Here is a 13,914-nt window from a genome sequence, read left to right as displayed (position 1 = left end):
CAATAACAATGGCAACGCGAGCGAGCCAAGAGCCCATCTAGGTGCCAGTCTCACATGCACTTGAAATTTATTTAAAAATTTACTAATTACTAATAAAATAATATTTGTTATTTATTTGTGGATTAAAATTTGGGAATTTTAATTCATTAATCCCAGCTCTGAATAGTAGGCTATGATTTTTATTCCCCCCATTTAACACGTTTACTAACACTGCCACAAATATCCTTTTGGGGTAAAATGTTTGGCTCTTGGCTCTGGCAAAATATTTACCCCATCTAATCAAGCTATTTCCGATGCTGTCCATATATCTTCCACGCCCGGAATGTGGCCTGGGGCCTGGGGGGCAGACATGATGAGTTGGGCATAAATTATTTTTGCCGCCTGAATGTCTAATATGGCGACGGTATGCACTGAACATTAATGCTTCCTTAATTGAATGCATATATTAAAAGGATTAGAGCGAAAATATTTATAAAAGGGATGAAAAAAGGGATAATATAATATTTTAATATAGGATTCAAAAAACATAGTTATAGTATGGTTGTATAGTTAGGGGTTATTCCGGTTTGCAGCAACACTCAATAAGGACAATAGGAGCAGCCAGCCGGCAAGGCAGCATTACCAATCCCAGTTCCAGACCCAGAGTAATATTCCTTGTTCACCTTCGCTCACAGGACGAAATGCAGACAGCCTGAAACGCTCTCCTCGTGCGTTTCATCTGTCATTTATCCCGTTTGTTTCTCCGCTTGTTTCGGGCTCTCGGGAGAGTAGAGTCCTGGTGAGTCCTGGCGAGTCGAGTCGAGAGTTTTTGATTTTCGACATGTCGCTTCTTCAACCCTTTTTTCAATCTATCCGTACACGTATCCGTATCCGTAAGTTTGTCCATCTCCATACATATGCAGATATGTATGTGTGTATCTGTGTGTGTGTATGGAAAGTTTTGCATTTTTATTATAGATAATTTGTGTACAGGTTTTTTGTGGCTGGCGCGCAAACTCCCAACTTGAACCTTCTGTTTCCTCTCGACTTCCATTTCCTCCTCCATCCGACCGACGACACTCCATTGGCGTCCTCGTTGTAGTCGTCGTCCTGTCTGCACTCTGCATATGTTGGATGTTGTTTATTCCCCCTGCTCCCTGCTCCCTGCTCCTGCTCTGGTTTTTGTGTGTGGTTCTGGGGGAGCCATAATTAATTTTCGACGTTTGCCTGCCTGGCTGCCTGCCTGTGTTCTCTGCTCTCGCTTTGAAATCTGGCAACGTTGCAATCAACCGCAGAAGTTCTCTACATTAGAGAAAAGTGAAGAGCGTGAGAGTGCGATTTATTTGTGTATTTATTTGAAAAATAATGTGTTATTTTTATTATATTACTATCTACAAGAGATTATTAATGCTAATTTATTCAATAAATATTGAAATAAAAGAGCAACCCTCCTGGTAACCATAATCTCGTTGTCAGGCAGGATTAGCAGAATTTGAGTCCTCCCCTAACCATATCACAATACCATTGTATCCACTTCGACTTGTTATTGGCTCCATCTCCACTGGCTTCCCATCCGTCAGGTTTCCAGACAAACACAAGCCAACAGAACAATGGGAAAATACATTTCCTCGCCCAAGTTGCATTATTAACAAAATTTTACCGACTGTCGGGCTTCCGAAATGACAAGTAAATGGGAATGGTAGTGGGAGTGGGTTCTGGCCCCTGGCAAGTTACTGCATCTAGCGGATGCATTTTGCATGTCATCCAGTTGAAACGGGGTATCGCTCATGTGTGCATTCTCGATTGTACAATGCCACTTGACATTCGTACTGGCATTAGCAGACTCAGTTGCAGGAGGTGAGTGAGGTGCTCTGGTTAATGGGTTAATGGTCTTTGAATGTTCTGGCTCTGCCCAGGAGCTGGGGCGATTGAATGTTTAAACGCATCAGAGTTGCTTCAATTTTTAAGGCTAAAGGCTCTATTAACTTGGCCATCGCATCATATATGCATGTTTGAGCATTATAACCGCCATCGGTTATTATTTTTAAACCGTATTCGAGTTTGCCTTTTGCCTTCCGCCACGCTTGGCAGCTTTCATGCCCCTCGGCTTGGTTCTGGTTCTGGTTATGTTTATGGTTCGAGTTTGAGTTGGAGTTGGAGTTTGGTTTATTCTTTTGGATGTCTCATTGTGAATTCAGTGGGTAAACATTTGCACAAGTGTCGGGAGCGAGTTACGGAGTTTTTCATCCGCAAATTTTTGGGCTGGAAAGATGGTAGATAGGTGGTTGGAGGTGCCAGAGGCTCCTACACGTGTATGCACAGTAAAAAATGCCTAATTTTGATGCCTAATCCTAAACTGAACAGTTTTTAGTAGAATTAATAGTTTTCTGTGCACTCGGAGCCTCTAAACGCTGGCTAATTGCCATCGCGTGCTGCTGGGAGTGAAAGGGTTAGTGTCCGAATTGCAACAAAATCGAAAGCAGCACGAACAGGGGGTTATACCTCCTCCCCGATCCTCAATCCCCAATCCCAAATCCCAAGGAAGTTGACCCAGTTCAGAACGGGGGGTATGAGATACAATGACCTTAATGTTGTTGGCCGGCTGGTTGGCTGGCTGGCCAGCAAAAGTGGAAGTGTGCTAAGCTCTGTGTGCAATGTTGAAGAAAACTTTGCATATTATGGGATGAGAACTCGGAACTGGGAACTGGGAACTGGGGTGGCCAGTTGGAGTGGCCTGACTTTGAAAGTAAGCAGCCCCCCGTCCATCCAGAACGCAACTCGTCCGTTTCCCAGGGGCATTTGCATAGCCCAAGGGTAAATTCTTCATCCTTTAGCTGGTTCTCAGCTGGGTTAAATGATGATGATACGCATGAATGGCTCGGATTGTGGACCCCTCTGTTTCTCCACTCGATTTTTCATTTCGAAATTGTCATTCAACAGTTTGTTTAATAATCCAATTATTGTGAGCTTGGTGTCACTTTTCATTGAGGAAATCGGAGATGTGTTTCCCTTCCTTTGAACAGAACATTGTTGACAAATTATGATATGGTAATGACCGAAACCTCTCAGCCATGAAATGAACTCTCGAATCCTCTTCTCCAGCTTGTCGGATCGGGCAGCGATTAATCAATTACTGCTAAGGGCTTCCCTAATTACCAAAGGATAATCCGTTCCAAAAATAGCAAAATCCGTTCCAGGCAGCTGCAAAACAAGCGTGTAATGCTCAATAATGATTGCAATGGAGGGCTACAATCCCATACCATCCCATACATAAGCCTCGAGCGAAGGAGTACTCCGGGAGGAGCGAGCAAAAGCATCTGCCATCACCTTAGTTGGTGGACGGACGGACGTTGCATGTAATCCAAACAATACCTGCTGGCAATATCGGCATCTTGCTCCTCCTAATCCGTAGCAGTTCAATCAGGAACTGCACAGGGGGCGAAATGAAAACACAGAGCTTATTGACAGACATACCATCCATGTCGTGACCACCACACACTCCCTACAATGGAGGTCAAGTCATTAGGATTGATTTTTAGGGTCTTCTAGGAATGATATAGAACTATAAGTGTTGAGAACATAATCAATTGTTCTATTTTTGATCTCAAACCCAAATAAAGAAATAAAAGATAAAGAATCTACACCTATTGTCTTGGAAACAGCTGTGGCCACGCAGGATAACACTGCGCAGGTAGGTCTTTGTCCGTCTGACTGCCTCGAAACTCGAAAAAATGCAGCAAAAAAACAGAAATTGGCCAGCCACTTAGCGTCGCTCTCCTTCTCTGTTCTCTGTCTTCGGGCTGAGTTCCTTTGAGCCAGGTTATTTTCGAGCACCAGGCAACAAAACAGGCAGTCTACCCATTACCTTTTGTAAGCATGTATCTAACGGATGCACTCGCACACTTGCCAAAATTGAAAGACGGATGAGTAGATAGAGAGTGCCTGGTGCTGGCCGATAAAGTTATAATTGCAAGATATCCTACAGAAGTGAGAGGAGATTACTCAATGGGAGGTCTGGCCAACACAGTAATGTATCTATGTATCTGAAACTGAATTGCAAACTGATTTCGGCCAGTGGCCTTGGGACTAGGGACTGCACCTGAAAAGAGAGCCAGCCGACATGCCGAAGAGCAGAACTCATCCATTAGTTGTCGTCACAAGTAACCTGAAGCATATTCCCATTGTTCTGGCTGTGTCCAGTGGCTGTTTCTCTCTTCGACTTCCTCCTCGCCCTCATCAGAATCAGAATCACCATCATCATCGTCTTCTGGCTCTTTTGTCTAAAATCGCCGTCTGGATGAGTATCTGTATCGGTGTATCTGTGTATCTGCGTGTGTGTATCTGTCATTCGGCCGCTCATTGTGTTTGCATAGGTGGAACAGGTGGAGGGGAACAAGAACCAGAGATTGCCGGATAAACCTGCGATGAGGTTATGTTTACTGGACCACCTTTAGAGGTCTGCCTCTCTAAACTACCTGCTTCGATCCAATAGATCTATAATCACTCTCATAAGACAGTTAATATTACATCTGATCAATATAAACTCAAGGCATAACCTTAAGATACTCCTACAGTCTAAGATACTTGTTAACCCGACAGTCACATGCTAATGAACTTGCCCGCTAATTGTGTTTATTTCTCCATGCTAATCCAATTTCTTTTTGTTTTGTCATTCCAGGTAAATAAATCTCATAATTACGTGCAACAAACAGAAGTTAGCTTTTCTGGACACACTCACGCTCAGGCCCGTTGGTAACTGGTAACTGGTAACTAGTTTTGGCCACAATAGAACCTGCGTTCCTAATGATTACCGACACAAATTATCTCCACCTCAATCTCCTCCTTCTTGGCTGGCTCAAGTTTAACGACCTTTTGGGGTTACTTAACATTTAATTGGAGTAGAAAGAGGGCCAAATTCGAGTAATTATGGCGGCGAGCCGCCCCGCCAAGAAGTCGGTGCCAGAAGCAGAAAGAGATTTCTAAATGATGTACAACCTGCACGTGACAGACTAATTGACAAGTGAGGGGATCCTTTCTGAGGATTCCTTCGACCGAAAGCCAGCCGCAGATGACTTCTTATTTATTTATGACGCAATTTTTGAAGGACCTAGCAAAAGCCTGGCAAGGACCGAAAATAAAATGGCTTCATAAAAACAGAGAGCCAGCCAAGACGGGGGGAGCTGGGGAGGAAATGGATTAAAACTAATTTCCTACGTAATGTACACTCGCACACACTCTCTCACAGCAACAAGGAGAAATATAGAACTTGGGGACTTTGGCGGTCTGGCAGTCACTCCGAGTCAGCCATTTGGCCCCAGAGATCGAGCCAACGACTCAAAGCAATCAAAGCGCAACCAACTGGGCGAACCGACCAACTTTTCCAACCTCTTTCCCTGCCTGCCTGCCTGCCGGTCAACGGAGCAGAACCCTCTGCGGTACCCGTTTCTTGACCCACCAAACCAAACTCAAACCCAAACCCAATCCCAAAGCCATGGCAGACAGTCAAAAGAACAGGCGGCAACAAATAGCCATAAAATGAATGTGTACACAGCTGCGGTCAAAATAATAGCTTGTGAGATGACATTCCACCTTAAGAGCTACGGATTACACTTCATATTTTCTTTTACAGAGTATTGATCGCCGAAGAATTATTCATAATTCGATTAATAAAAATCCAAAAGGTTAGATTAAGGAGGTTCTATTGTTTGATCCTTAAGTGTCTAAGGAAAAGTACCATGACGAAAGTAACGAGGACCATTTTTAGAGGAGAGCATGGAGTTGGAAAACAAGATTAAGGTAGCAAGGGCTTTGAGAAATTACTTGGCTTATAACCATGTTACCGCTCACAGCTTTGACATTTGTGAGCTTTAACATTTTATATAATTTCATTGAATTTTATTGCTCAAGGAATAGTAGTACAGAAATATTCTTGCCGTGTCGAAAGTGGAAAAGTCCCCTCTGGTTGTGGGACTCTCGACGTTTTATGGCTAATACAATTTGGCTTTTTTATTGCCCCGAGTCGGTGCGAAATAAATGATTACTTTGCATGTCGTGGCAATGAACCCAACCAACCAACCAGACAACACAAACGCGAATCGCTATTAAAGCTGAGTCGGTCAATTAGTAAACAAACACCTAACACACACCCCTTAGTGTAATTATTCGAATAAAAATCACACATATAAGCTGTGAGCTCGTCAGAGGTGTTTGGTGGAAGCATCAATCGATGTCCCTTGACAAAAAAAGTATATAGAATAATGTGATTTATGTGGAATATGCCACTGCAAGTGGCAATAAAATGTTGTTCTCGCTTTGCTGCAAACACGCATGAATGGGCCGATATCGAAAATGTATTTTTGGCATTGCCAGAGCGAATGAAAGCCACAGAAATGTATAAATAATAAATTTGTAAATTGTTTTGGCTTTTTGCTTTTTGCTGACTTTTAATAGGCCAACTACAACATTTTCCGTGGCCGTCAGCATTTCTCACTTTTGTTTTTTTGTCGGATTTTTAGCCACCCACTTGACCTGACCCATTGAGTAAGAAAGGGCCCACCCACAAACGCATTTAATTGCCAAAATCTGTCTACATTCTGCGAATGTGCTGGTTCATGGTGTGAACCATTTTTAGACCTTAGCCAGCACTTCCTGGTTATATTTGATTTGTGGCTTCAACATTTCGGCGACTGTACACCGTGATAGAGGAGAAAAATGATTATTTTTTGAGCAATACGAAGAGTTTCCATGGATACTATGGATCCCATTAGTGCTCTGAAGGCTTACCCACCAGAAATCTTTATTGATTTCCCGCTTGGTCCAGGCTGCATCCTCCGATAATCGGCTTAGAAATTTTCCTACTAATTGGCACTCCACAAACGTGTTAAGGGGAGTGCTGTTGGCTCAAACCTTTCGATTGATTTATAATCCCTTAGACTTAGGTATATGGGCAAACAAATAATTAAAAATTTTTTGCACTTTGTTGTCTTGTTTGGGCCCATCGTGCCGTGTTTGCCATCAATTCTTACACTTGCCCGCAAAATATCTAAATATTATGCTAAAGCAAACACATTTTGTAAACAGCTGCGAGTGCAACTACAGCCCAGCTATTTGCCTTTTGGCAGTGTTTTTGTTACTATTGGCACAGTTTCAGCACCGGTGCTCCGACCACGCCCTAATTGCCTCTGAGTTCGCCACTGCCAGAGGCCATTTTGGTGAAAAGCTTTGAGGCCTTACGACCCATACCTGAAAAACAAACAAAATGAGTAGCTATTCTATGAATCTATAACGCATTAACTAGCATAGAGTAGGTTGTGGCTAAAAGAATAACAATAGAAGGACCTTTTCTTTTCTGTTTTTAATGGGAAATGCAAAATAAACATCTTTATTAATTGTTCAGTTTAACTTTCTTCTTAATATTTACTTCCTGTGGGAAAGGTTTAAAGAAAAAGGAATCATTTGGGAATCTTATTTAATGTTTAAATATTAAACATGAAACAGCAAAGCTTAAGAGGTGCCGAAACCCTCAAACAATCAAACATTTCTGGTATTATTCCGACCAACCATCCATTTTCCAATTCGTCCTTTGTGTCCTGCACCTGCTGTGCTGCTGCCTGTGGCTCCTGTGCAGTTCGTGGGAGCGAGAAGGGAATTCAAATTATTTGCATTCATTTCGAGTAGACATTTAATTAATAACCAGTGGGTAGTGGTTATCCCCTACACTGCCTGCGCCCGGGCATATGACACTTTCGCGGTGGCTCGAATTACTGAAATAAAATATATAACTCGGGGCACGCGACCAGAGAGCATACCCCTTTTACGATGTCTGTGTGCGAGTGTGTGAGTGTGTTTTGTCGATTAAATGGAGGGGTAAACAGAATGTATCTGAATTTTATGAATTTTCAGCGAGCCAGACCAGACAGGCAGACAGACAGACAGACAGACAGACAGACAGAGAGGTGACTCAGTCGAGCGGGAATAATAGCCGGGCCGGCTGAGGACGGCGGCCACTTCAGTGTGACAATCTAATTATACGGCTCGATGTGCTTAGAGCATGGCATCTAACCAACCATCAGCCAGTGCCCTGGGCCATCTACCCTCGCCAGTCACTCCTGACCTTTTGATCCCCCATCGTCCGCCTTTGATGTCGCGCTGTGAATATTCGAATACATCAATTGAGTGAATGATTGCTGAAAGGGCTGTCTGATTCTGATTCTGATTCCGATTCTGACTCTGGTTTCAATTCCCCTCCTACCTTCCACATGTGCTGTTCATTTTCTAATATTAAATGCATAGCTTTCAGTATGAAATACACTCTAAACAGAGAAAAAAATTACAGGCCGATCGGCCATTCATTGTTCATTGTTGGGCGAAACACGTATTGGCCATAAAACGTACACGTAGACGAGCTGGGCCAATCTGGTCAAAAGAATCGAGTAACGAAATCAAAATAAAATTGTCCGTTAAATTCCTTTTCTTGCCAACCGCTGAACTGAACATAATCGAAGATTGGGCCATGGGGTGGATGGTGGATGGTCTACGGCCGGATGGCGGATGGCGGATGGCTGATGGCGAAGCTTCACGGATGCCCTCGTTTTCAAATGGTTTTTGAAATGCCCCCAGAGACGTTACATTTCGTTGTACAATTTATTTCATAAACTGAAGAGTGGATGGCCTTAGGGCTAGCTCACTTTTCTGGTACAATAATCGATAATCGATTGTAATTCAATGGCCAATAAAATCCAGATACAGATACAATAACTTTTAATAGAATTTAAAATATAAATTATAGCTTCAGTTAACCCACCTTCTAATATAAAACAATCAATGGTACAAACACTTATCCTAATAAAAACTCTGAAATAAACATAAATATCCGGAATCTCCTGACATTTGCAATTGAATTTCCGCATCTTAGATTTCATCCTTTGAACCTTTTTTCCGATGAGCCATAAAAAGTATCTCTCCGGTGTAGCTGGAATTCAATTGGCCGTATTATTCGCCCCCAAAGATAGACATTCGATCTGCCGGCTGCAAAAGTATCTGTATCTGTATCTGAAGTTGATTATCCCCGCATTGACTGTCTGTGGCCATTTCGGGACTCGATTTGGGATGCTCCGGCATCTTATGGCCATGGCGCCTATCGCAAATTGTGCGACAATAACAAATTAACGGCAGTGTGTTAGCCAAGAAGGGGTTATACCAAAGAGGAGGGGGTCATTGGTCATGGTAGTACCGTTTTGTGCCGCACTTGGACCTGTTGTTCATGCAATTTAGACCTTTTTTGTCATGAGAGTTGGCCAAGAGCTGGCAGACACTGACTGTCAGCAGTCGGTGGCGGTCTGAGGGGACGGTGGCCTGTGGGCTGTGGGCGTGGCCAAAAGGGGTGTTCCAGTTCGTTGACTTTCACGTGCGACGAACGTTTGGTAGCCGGTAGTCGGTAGGTATTTTTTTTTAACTCCGAAACTCTGCCTCTGATGTCTCTGCTCTTGTATTTTTTTTACGAGCTCTCCTCGTCGCCCCTACCTGTGCACGCGTTGGCTTTTGAAAATGACAATTTTACCGTTTTGTTGTGGATGTCTACGTCCCGCCCCCCTTTGTATGTTCACCTGTCTGAAGTGGTTTCTGCCACAGTGGTGGCAGTGATATTGTTTTTTGATGCAACTTTAAATGGAATTGAAACACGGAAATATTTATAGCCTATTTAATAAGAATGTGTTCTATAGTCAGAAGGGCCTAAGGAACAAAAGCTAAATGGCTAAAGTGACAGCACTGTTGGCGAGTTATGGGACAGCAATTTGTTAAAGCGGCTTCAATGTGTTCTTTCCCTTTATTTTTATTGCTTTTTGTGGGTTGGTGATGGTGTCGGTGTGCATGGCAGGAAATTTGTGTTATGACTTTGCTAATGTCAAGTGCAAACAAATGTTTAAGCCAGCGTTAATGGAGAATCTAAAAGCGAAGCACCAAAATGGCCATAACATTTGTTGCAATCAGCATAATCAAAACAGGTCTTCCTGGCGAGGGCCAAGCGGAGCGGAAGGAATATAATCACACCACAAAAATGGTGCCAGATAAGGTGGCGGTGTGAAACGGAAAATATGTTTCAGTTTCGGTCTCAAGTGTCGGGTTGGGTGGGGGCATGGCAGGTGCTCAGCTCGAAGCTGAAACGAGAAACCGCAGAGGAGGGATCTTGCCCCTTTTTATTTTTTTTTTACCTGCCCTGGAGCTCAGCCACTTCATCAGTCTGCGGGCATAATGATGCTTTCGAGGGCTATGCGACGAGAGTCTAGAACACACGTAACTGAGTGTAAATAAATCAGCATTAAAAACAAACCAAAGATGTAAGTGGAATCTTAATTGCGGCTCCTCTTGGCTCTCCTTGGTGGCTTACCTCAGCTACACTGAGAACAACACCTTGAGAGTAGTTCAATTACTTGAATATGACACTTTTTGGTCACTGGCTGGCATAGTTGAACCTGTCAGTTCGCACAAATGTCATGTCAATCTAAAGACCTGCCACACGACGGGGCGGAAAGTGAGAAGTGCTCGCCTGAATGTCAATGCAATCCCCCAGCCCAGCCCAGCCCATCTCATCCCACCGATGTGCCATTATTCTGTGCTCATCCCCTACTCACTTGTGATTTCTGATGCTATTTTTGATGCTTTCAGCTTTCGGCTCTCTCTCTCTGTGTGCATCTGCATATTTATTAAATGTATCTCGAATTGCTCGCCATCATCTCTCCTCCAATTTGATATATTACACAACATAAAGCGTATAAACAACACACATAACCAGACTGTGTGTCGGTGGCGAAAGAGATGGGGCTATTTGCCATCGAAAGAGATAGCAGGAGACTCGGATTGTGGGTGCGTGTGTTCTCTGTGTTGTGTGTGTTGTGTTGTGTGTTATGTGTTTTTGTGTATGCATTCAAAGGAATTAATTAATGTAGACAGCTGCAGACGAGCGCTGCGATTGTGGAAATGTGAAACAAAATGCAATTGTACCCACATCTCCTCCAAGATAGCTGGAGCGATGGAGGGAGATGGACCTGGGACAGACAGACAGAGATGCTGCGGGAGCTGCCTCTGAAGGCAAACTAATTATCCCCGCCATATGTTGAGTGACAAACAGACAGCTCTGGGAATTCAAGGGTCTGGGATGTGGAAGTGGCAATCGGAATGGCAATGGGATGTGCGGCTCACTGAAAAATTAGTACATCAACTGACAACTTCTATTAATAGCCTCCATAGCCTCCGACCGTTCCATTAAGTGCACTTCAAAAAGATTTTGTAAAAAATCGATACAGGAAGCTACAGTTTTTACTTAAATATAAACTATTATCGAATACCCTCATACATCATCCGTGTACCACCTTTTGAAGTTCACTCAATTGTACTGAGTTCCCCCTGGAACCTAATGAGAACTTATGAGCGAGATTTATGGGAAGCTTGTTGTTAACTTTTGATTTGTTCTGCTCCATGACCTCTTCCTTCCACATCCTTCCTCCCCTTTTCCCACTTCAGTAAAGTGTTTGCGTTTTGATTCCATTTCGACTCGACTGAACCTCGGATATATGGCCGGGCAGTGCCGATGGGGGGTCTCACGGGAGGAGGAGAAGCGAGTGAGGCTAGTTGCCAAGAGAAGAACGGCTACCAGGCTAAAAATATAATTTCTCATTGCGCTTTAAGCACACTCCACTGGGCTGATGTATGTCAATTAGTCGACAAATTGATTGCGGCGCATTCAACGCCGCCCAGCTCAAGAATAGGGGGTGTTTTATAGGCCACTAAGCGGGTGAGCAGGGAGTGAAGTGGCTCTGTCTGGCGTGGAATCCGAGATTGCCTTTATGCCGGGTTTCGGGGCGGAGTTGGATGGGTTACTGGTTGGTCGGTCAGGCCACCATCGTTCCCGGTCCCCTAATGGCTGCCGTCAATTTTAACGATTTCATTTGAAGTTAATTTTAATTGTGCTTAAGTAGGAAATCTCAATTTCACAGCCACTGCCATTTCGACTTGAAGTGATTGCTGGGAAATCATCACAAATTGCAATCATGATTTCGAAGCAGAGACTCTGATATTGCATTTTGCTAAATATTTTATTGGGGATAAAGTTTTAACTCGGTTTCTTGATTCAATCATTGATTGTCTTTGATTTTGATGCTTTAATCCATTTAAAGCAAAAATCCCTCACACATCCTTCTGGTCAAGCGGATGAAACTTGGCGCCCAACGTGGGGCGTTCCATTAAAGTCTTCCATTAAAATCAAACTTTTGAAAACAATTAGACGTTGTGCTGGCTATTCTAGGGAATTGCATTTGCCTGTTATTAACTCAATTACGTGTTGGTTGTTGCACAGATTTGCAAAAACTCAAAAATGCCAGAAAATTACGAGAGTTCTAAATAGGAGGGATTATATCGATTAGAGTTTATGGTTGGATTTTTACGAGTAACCCCCTGAAACTTGGGATTTCCATAGCTCTTTCATTTGCAATGATTTTCTGTTAATAATTTCCCTTATCGACCAAGGGTATATAGGCTTTTCGATCCAAAATATCTGCTAATCTAATACAATAAAAGAAAATTTCATTCACCAATTTTGTGTGGTGTCATTGTCCTTCAGCTGCGAGATAAAATGCCGATATCAAGTTGCCGTCTCAAGTATCTAGATACGTGTGTATACATCTTTATCGCCATTTAGCAGAGCAACCACCGCACCACCAATAAAAACAACACCAGCCACAAAACAAACCATAAACCATAAAGGTGTGTGCGAGTTTGTGGGAACTTTTTTTTTTGTTTTTTTTTTTTTGCTTTGCACGCTGATGGGTCTGTGTTGGGCTTGTCGGGGCTTTATTGACATCATTGGGATAGTTTATCTAGTGTGAGACTTTTATTCCGTAAACAGTCGCTTATTAATTGTGTTGTGATTGAATGCCACTCAAATGTGTGTGTGTATCCACTAGCTGGCGGTTCTCTTCTCTGCCTAACAGGTTTCAGCAAATTGATATAACTTTCCTGCCCCTCGGGTGGGTGTTTGAATGCAAACTATGAAATTACCCATTAACCAGAGGCCAAGTTTCGGAAAAACAAGACCAAACTTTGCAAGGAAAAGTATGCAATATTTCATCCTTTTTTTCTCTTCTTCTCGATTATCGTTCGAGAGTGTGTGTGTGTGCCCCATTTTTACTCTCGGATTATAATCCATATCCATATTTTGATTCATGTCCGGAGCGCCGCTTGTTTTTGTTATTGCTGTACACAAATTCTAGGGTTGCTTTTTGACGTGCCCCCTGCTCCCTGCTCCCTGCTCCCTTGTTGTTGTTTTGGTGGTGGCTGCGCACCGGAGAGCCCCAATATGCTCTTTCGGATATGCTTTCTACGACTCACTTACTCTCTCGGCTCACGTGCTGCTGCTGTGGCGGAGAGAGAGTGTAACTAGTTTTCGTTTCATTTTTTGTCGGTTAACCGTTTTTGTTGTTTGATGATTACGGCTCATAACGAATAGCGCTAAAAGTGGCCGCCAGGTGGCGCGGGGTGGCAAATACAATCTGAGAATACATTTTTGGGAGTGAGTTACGAAAATGCCTAACCCCAGGGGGTTTTTTATTCGATTGTTTGTAATTTTATGAATACTCATATTAATTCCCTCCTTTTTTGTGTTTTCGAGAATGGCTTTTTACATTCCTCAGCTGTCTGGCATTTTATATTTATTCATTTTTATTGGCTAGTTTATAATTTATTTTATTTTTTTTATGCTACAGAGTTCAACACGCTTATCAGTCAAACAGTGCTACCACCTGTTATCATGCAGCGTCTCGCATCTGGCAACGCCGCCCAGGGTCCTTATTGTTGCTTGCCTGCTCTCTCTCTCTCACTCTCTTGCTCTCTGGGGGGGCCTAAGTGATTTTACGTGTTTGGTGCACCGCACACGTTTCCTTG

At 43.1% G+C, this 13,914-nt stretch overlaps 1 protein-coding gene and 1 long non-coding RNA gene across 2 annotated transcripts in view; both read left to right on the top strand.

Annotated features, from left to right (window-relative positions):
• Nucleotides 1-13,914, top strand: part of LOC6499073 (mucin-2) — a 37,776-nt gene that overhangs the window by 4,355 nt on the left and 19,507 nt on the right. The window lies entirely within an intron of this gene.
• LOC116655919 lies at nt 100-7,374 on the top strand. The gene is made up of 2 exons (XR_004311015.2): nt 100-3,670; nt 4,658-7,374. It is a non-coding gene; the product is annotated as an uncharacterized LOC116655919 (long non-coding RNA).

Source organism: Drosophila ananassae, chromosome 2L, assembly GCF_017639315.1.
Source record: "Drosophila ananassae strain 14024-0371.13 chromosome 2L, ASM1763931v2, whole genome shotgun sequence".
Taxonomy (NCBI): Eukaryota; Metazoa; Arthropoda; class Insecta; order Diptera; family Drosophilidae; genus Drosophila; species Drosophila ananassae.
This window is presented reverse-complemented; position numbering and strand designations above follow the sequence as displayed.